Genomic DNA, 19,508 nt, shown 5'->3' with positions numbered 1-19,508 from the left:
TATGTCAAGAGGAATTTTAGAATCAATTCGTCAATTTCCATCGCCTACATTGCAAAATGGCTACCACGGTCCAGTTCATTAACACATACCTTTATGAGGAGCTGTCAGCATATTCTTTTACATCCCCACCATCGCTTTATTGTTATTTTTATTTTTTCTAGGCGAGACGACCCTTGGTTGACCTCACAGATTGCAAGGACCTTGTCGGCTTACAATCCCTTATTTTTTTATTTTTTACGCCTACAACACCTGGTCTTCCTAGGCGGTCTCCCATCCGAGTACTAACCAGGCCCGACCCTGCTTAGCTTCCGAGATCAGACGAGATCGGCCTTGCTCAGGGTGGCGTGGCCAGAGACCCGCCATCACTTTATAGGGGTTCCGATGTCTCCGTGTGCTTGTCAACACTCACTATATTCTCCCTCTTTTCATTGGTCACCGCCCCAGTGGATGGTAAGTGGTATTGTATTATTGTGATTTGGATTTGCATTTCCTACTGACCGAAGATCCTGAGAATCATTTTGTGTGCTTATTCGCAATTTCCATAGGTTATTTAGAGAAACATCTATGCAAACATTTTACCAGTTTTTAAAACTGGGTTGTTTCTGCTTTTGTCATTGAGTCAGAGGGGGTCGTGATCTATTCTGCATACCAGATACTTAGCAGATGGAAGATCTGAGGAGATTTTCTGCCAATCTGTGTGTCGTCTCTTTACGTCCAGCCACCCTAGCCGAACGTGGGAAAGCAAACGTTGGCTCAGGCTCCATCGAGGACCTGCCTGATGGCTCAGAGTGCACAGTGACCATTTCCTTGTCACTAAGACCACGTTCCCCTCCCCCTTCCTGAGCAAGCCACTCGAGAAACTTCGTCATCGTGGCGGGCGGTAAACAGGTGATCACAAACGTCACAATGCTCTGTAACCCACGACTTGGCAGCCCCCGCCTCTTCAAGGCCCCCACCCCCAATTGCTGTAGGTTTTCGTTCAGATTCTAAAATTCTGAACGAGTAGATCTGCGCGTTTTTGCCAGTTTCACAGTTGCTTCAGGAGAAGGGAACACCCCGGCTCCTTACTCTGCAGTGTCCCAGACGCCACTCCCGTCATTCAGCTTTCGTGTGAGTCTGAACACATCTTCACGCTGCCTCTTTTTGAAAGCTTTTATCACTGTGTATAAAATTCTACGTTAGTTTCGTCTTCTTTTAGTACAGAAGTCTTACTTCTCTGCAAGGGATAAGTCCCGGACCCCCAGCGGATGCTCGAAACTGAATAGTACTGAAGCCTGTGGACACCATATTTTTCCTGTACATTTATACTTCTTATAAAGCTGAATGTATAAATTAGGTAGAGTGAGTAATAAGACAACAGAAAAAGTATAGCAATATGCGCTCTCTCTCTCTCTCTCTCACACACACACACACACACGCACGGACACAACTGATCTGATAACTGAGGTGACCACTAAGTGACTAAGGGTTAGATAGTGTATACGGGCTGTGGTGACCCTAGAATAAAGGACGATTCGTGTCCCAGGCAGGACGGAGCAGGATGGCACAAGATTTCATCACACTTCAGGACAGCTCGCAATTCGAAACTCATGTAATGATTTATTTCTGGAGTTTTCCGTTTACTGTTTTCAGACCGTGGTTGGACCTGGGCACCTGAAGCCATGGAACCCAGGGATGAGGGGAGACTCCGCTGTAAACACGCCGCTCCGCGGTCTTTTCCGTGGCGCCGACTCCCGGGACACGTCTGCCGCCACCTCATCCCGCTTCCTCTGGCCGCGACGTGTCTCCATCTCCCCTGGGTGCTCTTAAGCTTTCTATCCCTGGGTTTGGGTGTTTTGATGACAAGGAGCATTGACGTCATTCTCTTTTAAGTTTCTTCTCCTTGGGTTCACTAAGCCTCTCGAATGTGTGTGTTTACACTTTTCATCAGATTTCCAGGATTTTTCACATGACATCTTCGGTTTTCGGAGACACCCACGGCCTGCTTGGAGTCGTCTCAGAGCTCATGGATTGTTTGAAAATCTCTGTTCTCACCCAGAACTCGGTGAATTAGGAGTTTTTCCGGTATGGCTGCTGGGAAGAAACGTTGTTTGCCATTCGCGTTAGGATCACACGGTGCCAATTCTCGTTTTTCAGATGGTGTCCCCTGAGTATTTTCCTCACGTGCATGTGTTTCTCAAGCCATAAAATCTTGGCTCTTTTGCTTCTAATTCCAAAGCTGAAGCTCGTTGGAAAAACATATATTTTTTTTCCTTACTCTATCCCAAGATTTTTTTTTATCGAGATGAACGAAGTTAATAAACTCGTATTATCATTTTGAATTCTTAAAAGTCCTCTGAAGCTTCTCAAAAGGCAGTTGTTCTTACATTTGGTTTCGTTTTCCAGCTGGAATGCAAAATCTGGGGGCTTTAGATTTCACAGTGTGTTTTGGAGTCGAAAGTCAAAGAATAACATCTTTCTGCCTTCGTGACGGCTCTTCCAACCAAACGTGCTTATTTAGAGAAACCGGTCCCATCTCCCCGATCCTTTCTGCCTTTGGTTTGCTCAGGGCGGTCACTGCATGGACACTAGGCCATAATTAATGACATGAAGTCTGCAGTTCCGCTGTCCCCGTGTGACTTGCCACAAGCCTCCTATAGATTAACGTTACGCTAAAGCCAAAGAAACAATGGTGACCTCTGGGGTGACTTTGTTTTGTGAATAGCGAGCTTGGACTTTTTGCTTTCTTTTCATATAATCTAGTATTTTATGACTACATAGTGGTTATACATCATTTTTCTTTGAACTCTTTGGTGCCGAAACAGTTCCTGTCAGTGGGGAGAAGTGAGATCCTTTTCCACTTTCTGGACTGAGGCGTCAAGTGCCGTTCATTTCCTCTTCCTCTGAAATTTCTTTTTCTGCACGTGGGGCTGACGGCCGGGCTCCGGGTTATACGAATGGAAGGAACACAGGCTAAAGTGATTTTCTGGGGCACCGAGCAAGGAGATCTTAAGTCAGTCGTTTACATTACAGAAGAATCTCGGCCCCTGGGAGACTCTAAAGTAGTCAAAGTTGATTCTCGGGTACACCGCCCCCCATTACAGCCTGTCCACCTTCGTCCCACGTTCAGGAGGCCGAATCCTGATGCTGCCTGGGCTGCTGGATCTGGCTGACTCAGAAATCCTGCAGAAACACGATATTTGGTGATCGTACGGCCCTATTTTTCGGCTCATTTTCTTTCCCTTCTATTTTAGGAGGTCTTCAAGCAACCTGATGGTAAACATCCCGGTAAAGAAATCCCTGCCTAATCCCTGTCGCTTTCCCCATACTGATTCCCGAACGTGGAGCATCTCAGAAAAAGCAGGTGAGGCGTTTTCAGCGCACCTGCCCAGGGAGCGATGCAGGTGTTGGTCTCGGCACCTCTGCAGCACGCGATCCTAACTCCTGACGGCCGGACACGTGGGACGAGTGTCGCACTCTACGATTCTGAATTCGTTTCGGTATTCGGAAGGTGAGACATTTTCTTTATATTTATTATTTAGAGTCCTGATTTTTTTTTTTCTGTTTTCACCCGGTTTTAAGTGTTTCTTTTCTTCAAGGTAAAATATTGTTTTGTATTTAGAAATTTAAAGTGCGAATAACTAGGACAACCTAGATGCACGTAAAGAGAAAATACTCTAGTAATTACTTTTCCTTTATGACTGTGCTTTAGTTTATGTATTTCCCGTGTGTTTACTGTAAAAAAGAAACGGGATAATAGAGTCGTATGTTTTTATGTTACTTGTCACATTGAGAGTTATTTCCATGTCAATATCTCATACACTTTAAAGACTGCTCAACACTCTATTATATTAACCAGGCAGAGAATATTAAAAACATATTTTTTTTGGTAGAAGTTTAAGATTTTTTCAATTTTTGCTAGTATCAGTTGTCACAATCTATATACTCATTTGTGAACACTTAATCTATGTATTTCCAGAAATGTAATTGCTGTGTTAAAGGATATTATTAATATCCTTTATTAACATTATTAATATCCTTAATAAAGGATATTAATTGGATTTTATTTCACCCTCACATTCATTTCCACAAGTTTGGAGCCAAGTTTTCCACACACATCAAGATACACTGACGACTCATCTTATCAGTTTAAGTGTATTTGATAACCAATGAGGCTGACATCTTATAATGTATGGTGTCTCTGGGAATTCATATTTTCCATCTAAGTTCCTTTTAAAAGGGTTGTTCCTGTCCTTTGTTGGCCTTCTACTTATCGATAAGGCTGGGATCGTGACTACCTGTTAACCATGCATGGGACTGATAAGCTCTCATTTTTATCGTTTTGCCTGTGAATCTCGTCACTGTTTCTGGGTTAGGACAGTAGTTGTCAATCGAGCCAGTCTCGCGGTGGTTTTTCTGCTGGTCCAGACACAGCTGGCCTTCTCCCGGCCCCGAGTGCAGGCTTGAGCCCGTTATGCACTGTTGGAGCAATATTCCCGGTTTAAGGGTCATTTCGCAGGAGAGGACCTTGGTGAGTGACTCACGAGGGTACACACGCAAAGGATAAAAACACCAAACACCCGAGTGCAGGGAGCCGTGACAAGACCATCAGCCCAAGGACACAGGAAGGTCCAAGGCCCGTGTGGGGGCCCGTGAGACAGCGCAAGTCATTTCGTTGCGTTTTCGCTCAGTTTTACATAAATAGTACAAATCGTGTTACGGATTTCGAATAACACAGAATAGAAACAAAACGTCCTCGTAACCATGGCTCGAATCCAGCCTCTGGACGCGGATCCTCTCGTGGAGTCGTCTACGCGGGGCCCATTGTTTTGTGGGTGTATCGTCTATGCGGGGCCCGTTGTTTTGTGGGTGCCTCATCTCTTTTGAGGCCCACGTTGTTTTTGTGGAGTCAAATGTCGTCTGGCAGGGCCCGTTGTTTTGTGAGTGTCGTCGTCTACGTGGGGCCCGTTGTTTTGTGGAGTCGCGTCGTCTCGTGGGGCCCGTTGTTTTGTGTAGTGCGTCGTCTCACATTAGGGCCCGTTGTTTTGTGGGTGCGTCGTCTACGCGGGGCCCGTTGTTTTGTGGGCGCGTCGTCTACGCGGGACCCGTTGTTTTGTGGGCGCGTCGTCTACGCGGCGCCCGTTTTGTGGGCACGCCGCCTCACTGTTTGCTGCATGCCTCCCCCGCCAGGCCGGCCCTGCCTCCCGTGCCCTGCCCTGACATATCCGAGCAGGTGTCCATGTCCTGCCCCCTCGCCCACCAGTGCCTACCTAGGTCGGAACCCCCAAGGGGGACAGGGGCTGTGCTCCTTCCCTCCCATGGACGAAGGACCACATTCTGGGTACTCCTCCGGATCGGCCACCGCCTCCCCACTCTCGGCCCCCCTTGCCCGTCCCCAGCACGGACAGGAAGGGCGAACTTGGCCTCCGTTATCGTCTTCACTCCACTTTTGGAGGCAGCTCAAAAGTCTCCTCCGTCCCTATGCACCTGTTAGATGTCCACCTTCGCGGGAGGCACGTGCTGCCAACCCCAGTCTCCAGGACAGCAGATTGACAAGGTCAAGGGCTCTGGGACTGGGACTGCAGTGGAGAAGGAGAAGGAGAGAAAAGGAAGAATCAGAGAGAGAGAGAGAGACGGAGAAGCAGAGGGCAGGCGAGGGGCTCGGGCCCGGCCCAGGCCCCAGGGCGCCTTCTGGGACCTCTCCGTCTCGCCACCCTGGCTGTGACATGCAACGAGGCGCTCAGCCTCCTGCCCCCCGTGAGCCCAACAGCCACGGACGCCGTGTCACGGGCTGCGCCCGAAGGTGGCAAGGGGCGACCGCCTGTCACTGATTAAGGAGTTAACAAACGAGGCGTAATATCGTTCCGACCTATCGCACTGGTTCGAAGGCCCGTGGGACATTGACTTTCTGCTTTTCCTTTTTTTCTGGAGAAAAAGAATTCACGCTGCGTTCTGACACGGGTTCTTTTTCTTTGGAAACAGATAATAACCTCAGTACTTCATTCTCCTTTATGCCCACAGCCTCTGCCTTCGTTTAGAATTTCATCAAATCTCATTTACAGTTTCAGGAGCCTGGTAACCAGTGTCCCTGGCAACAGGCCCCCCTCCACCCGCCCCGACTCCGCCTAAGGACTGATTCTCTTCCCTCTTCTCTGCTCGCCTCCCATGATCCTATCTCCCCCATCAAATGAATTTTAATGCCACACTCATAATGCATGTTCTAATGTTGTTTGTGTGCCTGGGTAGTCCTTTCTGCATATGAATGTTTCTTGAGTAGTTGAAATGATTGCTCTGGATAATTTATATTCTGATTTCCACCTAGCAGTAATTTCATAAGCCTTTTCCCAACTGCTAGAGAGCCCTAATAATTATTTTTCCAGACAACATGTGGATCCATGGCGGGGGGAACCATTATTCAATTAATCATTAGACCCCGTTGTTGGATATGCTGGCTGCTTCCAATTCTTCAGGGTTGTTTTAAATAATGCTACGTCGAAGGTCTGGGTACGAATTGGTATTTTTCCCGTTTTTGACTGATTTCATCGTAAGATGCATTTCATGGGGTAGTGTCACTGGGGAAACGCACGAAAATGTTTTTACGGCATTAGATTAAAATGTCAGCTGCTCTCCAACTCTAATAGGTCCGTCACCCCTAACCAGCCCTGCGTATCATTGGATCGTTTCCTACAAGATGTAAAGAATCACGAAAAGTCACACGAATTAAATTTTCATTTAAGGAATGAAGATTTTTCTTAATTTCACAGTTATAAATTAGAATCTTTGCTTTAACTATCAACAGGGTTGAACCCAGCCACACGGTTCGCTGCGTGTGTAATTTGGAGCAAACCGTTACAGTTTGGTCCGTCACCGGGGACACTTAATGAATGCAGAAAGCAACAGCATCTCCGTGGTGCCGCCAGCCATGTTTCTGTCAGCGTTTGTCACTTCTCTATTGTCGGCAGTGGTGGGGCATGTTCTTCCTTTTTTGCCACACAGACTTTGATGCCATTTACCATCTTTTTGAAATCTTTATTGAGGAATAGTTGATGTACAAAAACGTCCACATCGAACGGATGCATCTTGACGATTTTGGACACATGCGTACACCTGTGATAGCTTCCCCATGATTAAGATATGAAACACACCCGTCAGCTCCAGAAACTTTCGTGTATACTTTGTGTGTGTGTTTGTGGTTTGTGTGTTATGAGCACTTAACATGAGCTCCGTCCCCGTAACACATGTTAAAGTGTGTGACACCTTATTGTTAATTACAGCTCCTAAGGAGTGAATCTCTAGAACTTACTTGCATAACCGAAACTTTATAGTCATTGAAAAATAACTCAGCCCCTGGCGATCACGTCTCTCTTCTGCGAGCCTGAGTATTGTAGATACCTCGTCTAAGTGAGATTATATAATACCCGTCCTTTCGCGACCGCCGTATTTCATAATGAACGTGCCTCCTAGATTCATCCGTGTCCACCTAAATGGCAGGGTTTCCCTTCTTTTGATTTAATTAATTCATTTTTTTGATTCTTAAAATTCATTTTTCAATTAGAGTTGACATTCGATGTTATATTAGTCCCAGGCGCACGCCATGGTAATTGGACATTTACGTAACTTAGGACGCGACCCCTGCCGATAAGTCTGGTGCCTCCGACGCCACGCGCAGTGATTCCCGTGTCCCTGCCTGGGATGCTGCGCTTCGCATCCCCGTGACTGTTTTGGAACTAGCATTCCGCACTTCCCGATCCCGTCCCCATCTTCACGCGGCCCCCGCCCCCTCCCGTCCGGTAACCATCAGTTCGTCCTCTGCATCCGTGAGTTCGTTCTCTGTTTTGTGCGTTCATTTGCTTCTGCGCTTTAGACTCCACATAGAAGCGAAACCATCTGGTCGTCTGTCCTTCTCTGTCCGACTTATTTCACTTAGCACAGTGCCCTCTAGGGCCACCCAACTTTCACAGGCGGTAAGATGTCATTCACTTTGTGACCAAGTACTATGCCATCGTATGTAAGTACTCATCGTCCTGCAGGGGACACTTGGGTCTGCTTTCCTTACCCAACAGCCACCCTGTGTCTTTTGACTGGAGCATTTAATCCGTTTACATTCAAAGTAATTGTTGGTAGTAATGTAGTTATTGCCATTTTGTTATTCATGTTTTTTGTCTCTTTTTCTCTTTTTTCTTCTATGTCCTGTAATACCGGTTGGGTGGCGATGAACTCCTTTGGGTTTTTTCTTGTCTAGGAAACTCTTTATCTGTCTTTGATTCTAAACGACAGCCTCGCTGGGTAGAGTCATCTCAGATGTAGGTCCTGGCTTCTCATCACTTCGAATACTTCCTGCCGGTCCCTCTGGCTGCAAAGTTTCTGTTGAGAACTAGGCTGACGGTCTTATGGGAGCTCCCTCGTAGGTAACGAACTGCTTTTCTCTTGCTGCTTTTAAGATTCTCTCTTAGTCTTTAACCTCTGGCGTTTTCATGAGGCCGTGTCTCGGTCGGGACTCTGTGGGTTCATCTCGTTTGGGGGTCTCTGTGCTTCCTGGGCTTGTAGGTCTATTTCCTTCTCCAGATTAGGAGAGTTTTCTGTCATTGCTTCTTCAAAGAGGTTTTCAGTTCCGTGTTCTCTCTTCTCCGTTATGGTGCGAATGTCGGCAGACTTCCTGTTGTCCCAGAGGTCCCTTAAACTACCCTCGCTTTTTTGGGGTTCTGTTTTGCTTTCTGCTGTTCCAAGTGGGTATTTCTGCTACTTTATCTTCCAAATCACCGCCTCGATCCTCCATAGCTCCGATCTGCTGTTGATTGCCTCTAACGTAGTCTTCATTTCAGTTATTGTATTCATTAAGGACTGCTGCTTTTCATGTTTACTGTCTCTTTACCGAAGTTCTCACCGAGTTCATCTGCTTTCCCCCTAAGCTCATTGAGCGTCCTGCCAATCAGTGGTTTGGATTCTGCATCTGATACGTTGCTCGTCTCCATTTTATTTAGTTCTTTTTCTGGAGCTTTGTTCTGTTCTTTCCTTTGGGCCATGCGTCTTTGTCTCCCCATTTTGGCTGCCTCCTTGTGTGTGTTTGTTAGGTGGAGCCGTTATATCTCCTGGCCTTGGTCGAGTGGCTTTATGTAGTAGGTGTCTTGTGGGGCCCAGGGACACAGTCTCCTTGGTCACCTGATCCGGGTGCTCCAGGTGTGTCCTTGTGAGGGCTGTGCGTACCCTCCTGTTGTAGTTGAGCCTTGGTTGCTGTTGGCACGTCTGTGGGTAAAATTGGCCCTCGGGCTGACTGGATGTGAGGACTGGCCGTGACTGTGAGCTGTTGTGCGGGGCTGACCCCACGGAGCAGGATTTGCTGTAGCTGGGCTCTGGTGCCTGCCCAGTCTGCCCTTTGGGGGCGTCGTTTGCGGAGGTGGTCGAGTGGGTCTCTGGTGTGTTCTGAAGTTGGCCACTAGCTGTCTTGGTTCCGGGGTCTCTTGGGAGGGTCTCTGAAGAAGACCAAGGTCAGCTGCTGCCTATGCCCTGCCCAGGGCCACCTGGTATGAGCTACAGAGTGATCTGCACATGGTTGCCACTTGTGCTGGGCTTGGAGGCACCTGGGAGAGGCTGAGCCGCGAACCGAGGCCTCTGCTGCTAGTGCCAGGCTGGGGGCTGCTCAGCGAGAGGTGCGGGGCCCACGGAGGCCAGATGCTGCTTGTTTGAGATTTGCGAGCCTTTGTGAGATTTTAGGGAAGTCCACAGCATGAGCTGAGGTCAGCCACTTGTGAGCGACAGCTTCTGGTAGAGGTTCAGGCCTGTATATGATTTAGGGGGGGCAGGTTTTCAGGGAATCACCAGGGTGGGGTGAGTTTGATGGAGACTCGGGTTTAGCAGCCACCTGCACCTACAGGCTGGGTGAGGGGAGGGTTCAACAAAGAAACAAAACAGCACAGAAAGCGCCCCCTCCGGCCCTCGCCCTGAAGCAGACATCTCAGTCCGTCCCTGTGTACCCCTGAAGCCTTTCGAGCTGCAGACTCAGCGCCGGAATCAGAGCGAGCAAGTCTGTCAGTGGTGAGTCCGTGCGGGCCCTTAAGAGGATGCCTGGGGCTCCCGCTGCCCTCCATGTCACTCAGCCACCGTCCCTCCTGGTTTTCACAACCAGAAATGTGGGAACTGGCACCCTGGGCTTGGGGGCCTCTCCTTGCTCCTCTAGGGGGACCTCTGCAGCCCAGACATCCCTCCCGATTCTCACCCGCCACGCAGGTGTGAACCAACCCATTCCGGCCTCCACCCTCCTGCCAGTCTCGAGGTGGCTGCTGCTCTATATCCTTAGTTATAAGTTCTGTTCAGCTAGTCTGCCAGTGGTTCTCAGAGTGGGCGCTCTGTAATTTAGTGGCAATTTTGATGTGGTCACAGGGAGAGGCGAGCATAGCGTTTACCTACTCCACTCTCTTGAAAGGCAGGTTCCTTTCCGAAGGCTGAATGACATTCCACTGTGTGTACATGTCACGCGTCACTTATCCATTTATCTGTCAGCAGGCATATGGGCCACTTCCGTGTCTTGGCTGTTGCGATTCACGCTGCAGTGAATGTGGAGATGCAGACTCCCTTCCCGATCCTGGTTTCAGCAGTTTCGGATAAAAAGCAGAAGTGGGATTGCTGGGTCACCCACAGTTCTGTGCATTAACCACGAGCTGTCTGACAAGGAAATTAACAATGCCATTTACGATAACATCAAAAACAATCACATATTTACGAATGGACTTAAACAGTGGAAGACTTTACACTGAAAACTGTAAAACATCGAGGAAATGAATTAGAGGAGACGCCAATGCAGCTGACGGTCTATGTTATCTTATGCTGGTTTCAGGTGTACAGCGTAGTGGTCAGACGCTTACGTAATGTACGAAGTGATCCCCTCGATTTGCCTAGTGCCCCGACACTGTGTGAGAGGGTGAGGGGGAGAGAGAGGTTTAAATTTCTAGTTATAAAACAAATAAGCCACGGGGACGTTATGTACAGCATAAGGAATATCGTTGTAACATCGCAATGACATCGTAAGGGGTCAGATGGGGACTACACTTCTTAGGTACATAGACGTCGAATATCTAAGGGGAGCACCTGAAACTGATATAATGTCGTCTGTTCGCTTTATTTTAATAAGAAAAAATTTTAAAAGACACAAAGAAGTAGAAATATACCCCACATTTATGGGTCGAGAATATTAATATTGTTGAAATTCAATGCAATCTCTATCAAAATCCCAATGGCATTGTTTATATAAGTATTTTAAAAAACTAAAATTCATATGAAACCACAAAAGACCCCGAATAACCCAAACGGTAGTTTCTGATGAGGATGCAAGTCAAGCTGTTTTTCCCGTCGGCAAGGCGGCCTCCCCGCCAGTGCCTGCTTTTGAGACGTTTTATTTCTACTTAGTCTGCCGAAGCCCAGCTGCGGCGGACCTTGGGGTCCGTCTGCTTGCGTTTGTCCTGCCTGGGGTTCGTTCAGCTTCCTGAACACGGGCGCCGCTCGGCGGGTTCTGTTCCAGACGTCGCCGTGATGCGAGTCACATGGGTGTTTTGGTTTCCCAGGGCACGTGGAAGCTGTGCTTACGCTGTGCCGTAGTCCGGCAAACACGCAGTAGCATCATGTCTCAGCAAACGGTGTACACACCTTAATCACAATACCTCATGGCTCAAACACGCTCGCTGTCAGCTGGGCCCAGCGAGCAGGGACCGCTTTGCTGGCGGGGGTCCCGCCTGGCCGTGGGCGCCTGGTCAGCGTGGTGGCTGCCGAAGGCTTGGGTGAGCCCGGCACTTTCTTAACATTAGACAACGATGCAGTTTGCCGTGTTCGTCATGATTTCTCTATAGCGCGTGGAGCTCTTGCGGGGCCAGGCGCCTTGTCAAGGAGCAGGAATATTTTGAAAGGGATTTTTTTTTCTGAGCGGTGGGTCTCAACAATGGGCTTAACATACTCAGTAAACCACGTTGTAAATAGACACGCTGTCGCCCAGGCTTGGCTGTGTCATCTGTAGGTCACAGAGTAGATTGAACGTAACTCTTAAGGATTTGGGGAGTAATAAATGAGCATCGAATCCAGACTGAAGACACAGCCGCCCCCGCCCCCGAGGGGGTCCCAGCCTGCCCAGTGAGGCCGTGAGGCCGTGAGGCCAGGCCCGGGCTCCCGTCCCTCTGTGGAGGGCCGGAGCGTATCTCTCCCTGGCGTGAGTCTGTCTGTCTGCGCTGTGGATCTCTGATTTACCGCGGCTGCCTTCACCTGCCAGCCATCTTCTGGCGAGCTGCGGCCACACCTTGTGCTTCATGTGATGGAGAAGCCCCTCCAGCTGCAAGGCCCAGTGTCTGCCAGTGCCCCCCCACCCCCCGCCGCCTCCCTGGGGTGCACAGGATCGAAGAGGGTGGGGGCCTCGCTCTGGATTAGGCTTCAGCTTAGAGGAATGTCGTGGCCGGTTTGATGTTCAGGCCAGAGCAGGAAACTTTCTCCATGTCAGCTGCAAGGCTGCTTCGCTTTCTTATCGTGTGTGTTTACTGGAACTGTGTTTTGAATCTCCTTCCAGAATTTTCCCTTAGCTTGAGCTGGCCCGAGAGGCCACCCTTCCCCCATCCAGGCCTTTGATGTGCCTTCTTCTCCGGGCTCCGTCGTCCTGGCTTTCGACTTAAAGTGAGAGACGTGTGACTGTCCCTTTCACTTGAACACTTAGGGGCCACTGCGGGGTTCTCAGTGACCTACTTTTGGTATCATTGCATCTCAGGGAACAGGGTGACCAAGGAGACAGAGATGGGGGAACGGCCTATCTTTGGAGCAGTCAGAACACACGCGACACTGAGCGATGAGGTTCGCTGTCTTTCGCGGGTGCAGTTCGTGGCTCCCCAGAGCGACTGCAGTAGTGACGTCGAGGCTCACCGATCCCAGACCTCCCTGACAATTACGGCGATGACAAAAAAGTTTGACACGTCGTGAGAATTACCAGACAGCGCAGAGACACAGAGTCAGCCAAGGCGTCGGGGTGATGGAGCAATGGGCTCACCGGCCCAGTGACGTCACAGACCCCCAGTCCGTGAAAACGCAGTGTCCGGGACGCCCAGGGGAGTGGATGGGCCCGTGCGCCTCTGTCCTCTGCCTCCTCTGAATTTGGGGAGTTTTCAGCCATTCTTTCTTTCTTTCAGCCGTACCATCTTTCTCTTCTCCTACAATATAAAACGTGGGCCTTTTATCATACTGTCACAGGCCCGCGAGGCTCGGCTCATCATTCTGTCCAGTCCGTTTGCTCCCCGTGGTTGAGATCGGGGCGATTTCTGTCATCCTCTCCCTGAGTTCACATTCTTCCCTCTGTTCTCTCCATCCTCCCGTCGAGCTCATCCTGTTCTACAACTTCGCTAAATTCATTTCTCATCGATAGGTAGTTTCCACGAGATTTTCCACACACGCGGTCGTGCCGTCTGTGAATAAAGACAAGCTTTATCTATTCCTTTCCCATACGTATAGAGTTTTCTGTTCTGATCTCATTTCACCAGCTCGAACCTCCAGTATAATGTCGAATAGAAAACGCGAAAGCGGACCCCCTTGCCTCGTTCCTGAAACTGTTACGAACGCATTCGGCCTTTTGCCGGTGAGTGTACTTTGGCCGCAGGTTCGTCTGAGATGCCTTTTACCAGTCTGAGGAAGCTCCCTTCTATTCCTAGTTTGTTGAGAAATTTTATCACGCACGGATGTCGAATTTTGCCAGACGATCTTACTCCATCTCTTGGGATGATTATATAATTTCTCCTCTTTATAACTATGATGTATCGTATTGATTGACATTTTAGTGTTGACCTCATTTGCAAAATACTCACTAGGTCATAATTTCTTGTGTTTTGTACATGTTGCTGGATGTAGTAAGCTAATAAATTATTAGGAACATTTGTATCTGTGCGCATGAGGAAGTTGGCTTGTGGTTTCCTTGTAAGGTCCACCTTTGATTTTGTTATTAGGATAATTCTAGTATAAACGTACAAGTTGGAAAAATTCGCTTTTAATGAGAGTTTTGGTAGGACTGATGTAATATCTTCCTTAAATTTTATAAAATTCGCCAGTGAGACTATTTGGGTGGGAATTTTTTTTTTCCGAGTGGGAACGTTTGAAATTATGAGTCCTTTAGGAGGATCGATAAAATTGATAAATTCACAACTAATCCAATCATAAAAAGGGGGAAGATACACACATTGCAGTTTCGGAAATGACAACATGATGTATCACCAAATATCTTGCAAACGAACAAACAAAAAAAAGATAATACGAGAATATTCTGGAAACCTGTGGGCCAGTAAATTTGACCACTTAGACGACCTGGACAGGTTCTCCCATCGGTGGGAGAATGCTGAGGCCGGTGGGCCCCGCGGCCTATAACTGTCTGATCCGGGAAAGTGCCACAGTTCCCTCCCCTGAGCCCCGTGTGACTCCCGGCGGCTTTTCCCAGGAGGCCGTTCAGGAACGAGGGTGCGTTCTTCATCTGACGGCCAGGGTAGCGTTTGTCCCCGCCCTGTGCTCTCTCCCTCCCCGACTGTCATACGGACGGTGTCGGGGACAAAATGGCACCTCTCCCTCCACCCGTGGGAAGTTAACGCTAGTCGCTCCCTGAAATATAACACGGGTGACTTGGGCTCCTGTGTCCTGAACAGCAGAGGACAAGGAAAAGTCCGCCATCCGTTCCACGTGATTTGACAAAGAAAAAAGATGATGCTAAGAACTCTGTACGAGGCGAAGAGTTTTCAGAAGACCCGTATGAGTCTATAGGACGTGGCTAGTTACTAGGGCTGCGTGGCAAGTCGCCACCAACATTGCAGCAACAACAGACATTCACCCCCTGCCAGGTTCGGGGGCAGACACCCAATCTCCGGGTGCACCAGGGCTGTTTCCTGTGGAGCCCCCGGGGAGGACCCGTCCAGGCCTCTGTCCTGTCAAGGGCAGCCCTCGCATCTCTGTGGCCTGTCTCTGCAGCTCGCCAATCTCTTTCCCCCTTCACCGTGCCTTTTCCTCTGTGTGTGTTTGTCCTAAATCTGTCACCTTTCCCATAGACTAGATAAGTAACGATCGAGGGCCTACCCCGAGTCCAGGATGACCTCCCAGTAAATATCTTACTCAGCTGCATCTTCAAAAACACCATTTTTAATAAGGTCGCATATCTTCACGTGTCAGGACGTATTTTGGGGGTGGGTAGACCCTATTCGATTTATAATTGAGGTTCTCCCAAGTAATCTGGTATTCCAGCCCATCCGTGGAAACTGGCCCTGGGGTTTGCGCGGGCCCGGGCTGATGTGAGAAGCAGCTCCGCCGTGCCGGGGAGGTCAGCCCGGAGCCCGGCTGCCGGCCGGTGTGACGCCGGGCCACGCGGCCACGTGTCCTCGAGCCGCAAGACCCCTTCCGGGCCTGACTTCCTGGGGGTCGTTGAGGGTGCGGTGTGATTTCTCTGCCTGTCGATTTCCCTTCCTGACCGCTCAAACTTTTCCAGTTCTGTTTCCTACATTTAGGGGCTCGGGTTTATTTTAAGCCATTCGTGTAGGGGGTGAAAAGACAGTTTGGGGTCTATTTATCGCTGTCTTTCCATAACCGTTTGTTGAAAAGATGATCCTTACCCTCCTGAGTTACCTTGGCACTTTTGTCAAAAATCAGTTGGACGTAGAAGTGTGGCTTTATCGCTGGGCCTCTTTTTCTGATCGATTCATTTATATGTCTGTCCTTAGGCAAATACAAATCATCGATGCCTTTATAGTACATTTTTGAAACAAAATGGCAAATAGGCAGTTTGCCTATTTCATATATAGTAGTATTTCCGTGTAAATATTAGGATTAGCTTGATAATTTCTACCCCTCCCCCCAAAAAAACCCAAAACTCTTCCGGGATTTATTTTGGATTTCATTGACTGTAGATTCGATTCAGAGAACTGACGTCTGGGGAAAACTGAGTCTCTTAGCCTTGAACTTACCTAGATTATCTTTAAGTTATTCTAGCGATGAGTGTAGTTATCAGTGTAGAGACATTGTACCTATTTTGTTCAATGTATTTCTAATATCACATATACGTTTCAGACACCAACTTGAGAACAAGGTCCCCACAATTCACTAAAAAGACTCGGGACCCAAAAATGCTGCTGTACCCACAGCATTGCTTATTACAGTGAAAGAGAACTTGAAATTTGCAAAAGACAAAGGCCCACGGGCCGTGCCCAAGAAAGTATCCTGAATATAGTAATTATATGTATAATGTATAATATATGTGTAATAATGTGTATATATAACATACAGTTATACAGTAATGTATCATTATGCATATACGGTGTTTAAAATAAAATACATTTAATATATATTTAAGTGCCATTCTGAATGCTACGTTAAATTATACTTTCTGGTTTTCAGGTGGCACCAGATAGGCGTAGAGTTGTGTATATTTTCAGATCCTGCAACGTCGCCGTACTCACTGATCCTAGTACTTTCTGTAGATTCTTTAGCATACGGCTCTGCACACACAAAGGCGGTTTCGCCTCTCACCCCGTAATCTGCATGGGTTTTCTTCTTGGTTCATTGCAGTGGCCAGGCCTAGGACAGGACACAGAGCAGAGGTGGGCGAGCACGTCTTGCTGTGTATTTCCCGTCGGGCAGAGCGCACTCAGTTCCCCGTGTGAGGAACAATGCTGACTGTATGTCTTTCACAGATGCCCTCTATCCGGCTAACGATATCACCTTCCAATTGTAGACTATTGACAAGTTTTATCCTAAGTGGCTTTGATGAGTTACATGAATTTTCGGCTTCTACTGAGATGACATGTGACTCTTCTCATTTATTATATGAATACGGTAAATGCCCCTTTTGATTTTTAAGTCTACAACCAACCTTTCATTTCAAGGATAAATGCTATTTGGTCCTGGTGGGAGACATCTCAAATATTCCTGGATTTCATTTACTAATATTTTCTTAAGGATCTTGGCTTCTGTGCTCACGAGGAAAATCGATCTGCAGTTTCCCTTGCTTCTGCATTTCTCTAGGCCCCGTGTGTGTGTGTGTGTGTGTGTGTGCGCGCGCGCGTGTGTGTGTTTTAAATCAAGGTCATGAAGGATTCATAAGACGAGTTGAAGGATGAGCAGGAAAGGGTTAACCCGGAGGACCAGGGCTGCTCAGCCCTGGATATTTCTGAGGAAAACACATCTCAGGACTCACCCGGGCCTGGTCCTCAGAGATAATCTCTTAAACCCCTGGAATATCCGGCGTGATAAGAGCCCTTCTCCACGGAGGCCTTGGACCCCATCGTCCAGTCCGATAAGAGTGTGTGCCAACAGAGAGATTAGTGGGGAATGCCTTGTTTTGCTCTGGGGGCTGGAGGTTGAGGAGCCGCGTTCAGCTATGTGGGTGCTGCACAGGGGGGTGGTCACGGAGGCCAGGTGAGCCTGGTTGACAACAGTTCACACAGGTCGTCACCCATCGGTGCTGGAAGGAACGGGCACACGTGTGTGGCCCCACTGGGGGACAGCAGCCGAGAGCTCGCACCTGCTCCCTCCCAGACTTGGCCCATGCGCCTTTTCATTGCTGATTTTCAAAATTAAATGTATCGGGGTCACATCGGTTAATGGCATTATATAAGTTTCAAGTGCACAACAACACGTCGTCTGGATGTTGCATCGTGTGCTCACCACCCAAAGTCACATCTCCTTCGGTCACCGTCTGTGTGAACCCTCTACCCTTATCTACCACCCACCCCTTTCCCCCTGGTCACCCCTCAACTGTCGCGTGTCCGTGAGTTTGTTTCGCTCGTCCATCTGCTGCTTTTTCCTTTATGTCATACGTATGAGGGAAATATGGTTCTTGTCCTCTGCTAACTTATTTCACTTAGCATCATCGTCTCGAGATCCATCCACGTCGTCGCAAATGGCAGTGCTTCATCTTTTCCGGGGCCGAGTCATATTCCATTGTACGTATGGACCACATCTTCTTTATCTATCACCCATTGAAGGACACTCTGGTCGTGTCCGTGTCTCGGCCACCGTGAATAATGCTGCAGTGACATCAAGGTGCATATACCTTTACAGATAAATGTTTTCAGGTTTTTCAGGTAGATTCCCAGAAGAGGGATCACCGGGTCATGTGATAATTCTATTCCTAACTTTTCTAGGGCCCTCCACACTGTTATCCAAGCGGCTGCACCAGTTCGCAGTCCCACCGGCAGGGTCTGAGGGCTCCTTTCCCCCACAGCCTCTCCCACACTTGTTGTGACTTGCCCTCTTGGTGGCAGCCGTTCTAACAGGTGTGAGGTGCTGTCTCACTGTGGGTTTGATTTGCATTCCCCTCGTAGCTAGCGAAGCCGAGCCTCTTTTCACATGTCTGCGGGCCCTCTGTACAGCATTGTCTTTCACTGTGATAAGCAAAGCTGAGCGGGGCAGCTTTTCTGAGTCCCGTGAGTTCCTTCAGGAACGCGCCGGGTCCGAGGGTCACGGGGCTCGGGAGCAGGGGCTCGCCGAAACGAGGCGGGATCATGATCTGGGGTTTGCAATGAATAACGCGGCACCGACACAGTCAACACAGGGCCTCACTGCAGTCCTGCCGGAGGTCAGGACTCAGGTGGGGTGTCCTCCTGGACCCCAACACCGGACTCTGAACAAACACACTCTATTTACTCTGGTGTGGACACATTTTTAAAGCTGGAAGCCAAAGATGACAATGAAAAGCCTGACCGCAAATCCCCAGGGACGCTAGTCCAAGGACATTAACCAGGCCGAGGATTAAGGAAGGACTCAAAGTCCCCCGACCCGACCCCAGCTTGCTACCCAAGGCCATACACACGTGTGGACAAGTGTCCAGCAGGTAGAGAGGAACCCTTTCCTGGGCCCTTTGACAATGCTCTGTGGTCCCAGAATCTGGGGGTGACACGCTCAGGGGGACAAAAGCTGCACTGAGCGACGGCGGGGAATTCAGCAGCCGATGGGATTCAGACGAACGTTTGAATGGACGTCACAGTGTGGGGACAGACGCCATGAGGAGCGGCTGTGCCTCCTCTGCGTGACTCCGTGGGCAGGGTGGGCGTTACGCCCAGCCGGGGCACTGGTCCATCCGGGGTTGCCACGCCCTCGTGCTATGACCGTGTCTAGTATCGAAACGCTGGTGTCGTGAGCCTGCCTTCTGTGTGCCTTACCTGCACATCCCGAATGGCAGCTACAGACAGGTCCAAGCCCCCAGGTGGCATCAGACACCTCCCTGGCAAACAAAAGCAGGCCGTCATTTTAACTGATGACATGAGAGCAGGTGGAGGGGCTGGCATCAAAGCATTCTCCGTGCAGTAGCCCTGTGTGACTGCGTGACCCGTGGGAAGGCGGGTGGCTCGTGGCCTCTGCGAGGAGGTTACAGCGGCTGAATGAAGCGATTCCACGTGCCAAGCGTCACGGTCCCTCGTAGGACTTCCGCGGCCAGAGGAGCCTAGCCTCGGCGATCGATCCGCCGATGACTTTCTCATTCTCAGCCTCCAGAAGGAGCCAGGCGTCGCGCGCCGTCACGGGGGGATGGCGGGGGAGGCAGTTCC

General features: G+C 49.2%; 1 pseudogene; it reads right to left on the bottom strand.

The window, feature by feature from the left end:
* Positions 1-237: 237 nt before the first annotated feature.
* Positions 238-356, bottom strand: LOC120595366 (uncharacterized; annotated as a pseudogene).
* Between the last annotated feature and the right edge of the window lie 19,152 nt (positions 357-19,508).

The sequence above is a fragment of the Pteropus medius genome, unplaced genomic scaffold, assembly GCF_902729225.1.
Source record: "Pteropus medius unplaced genomic scaffold, Ma_sr-lr_union100, whole genome shotgun sequence".
Taxonomy (NCBI): Eukaryota; Metazoa; Chordata; class Mammalia; order Chiroptera; family Pteropodidae; genus Pteropus; species Pteropus medius.
This window is presented reverse-complemented; position numbering and strand designations above follow the sequence as displayed.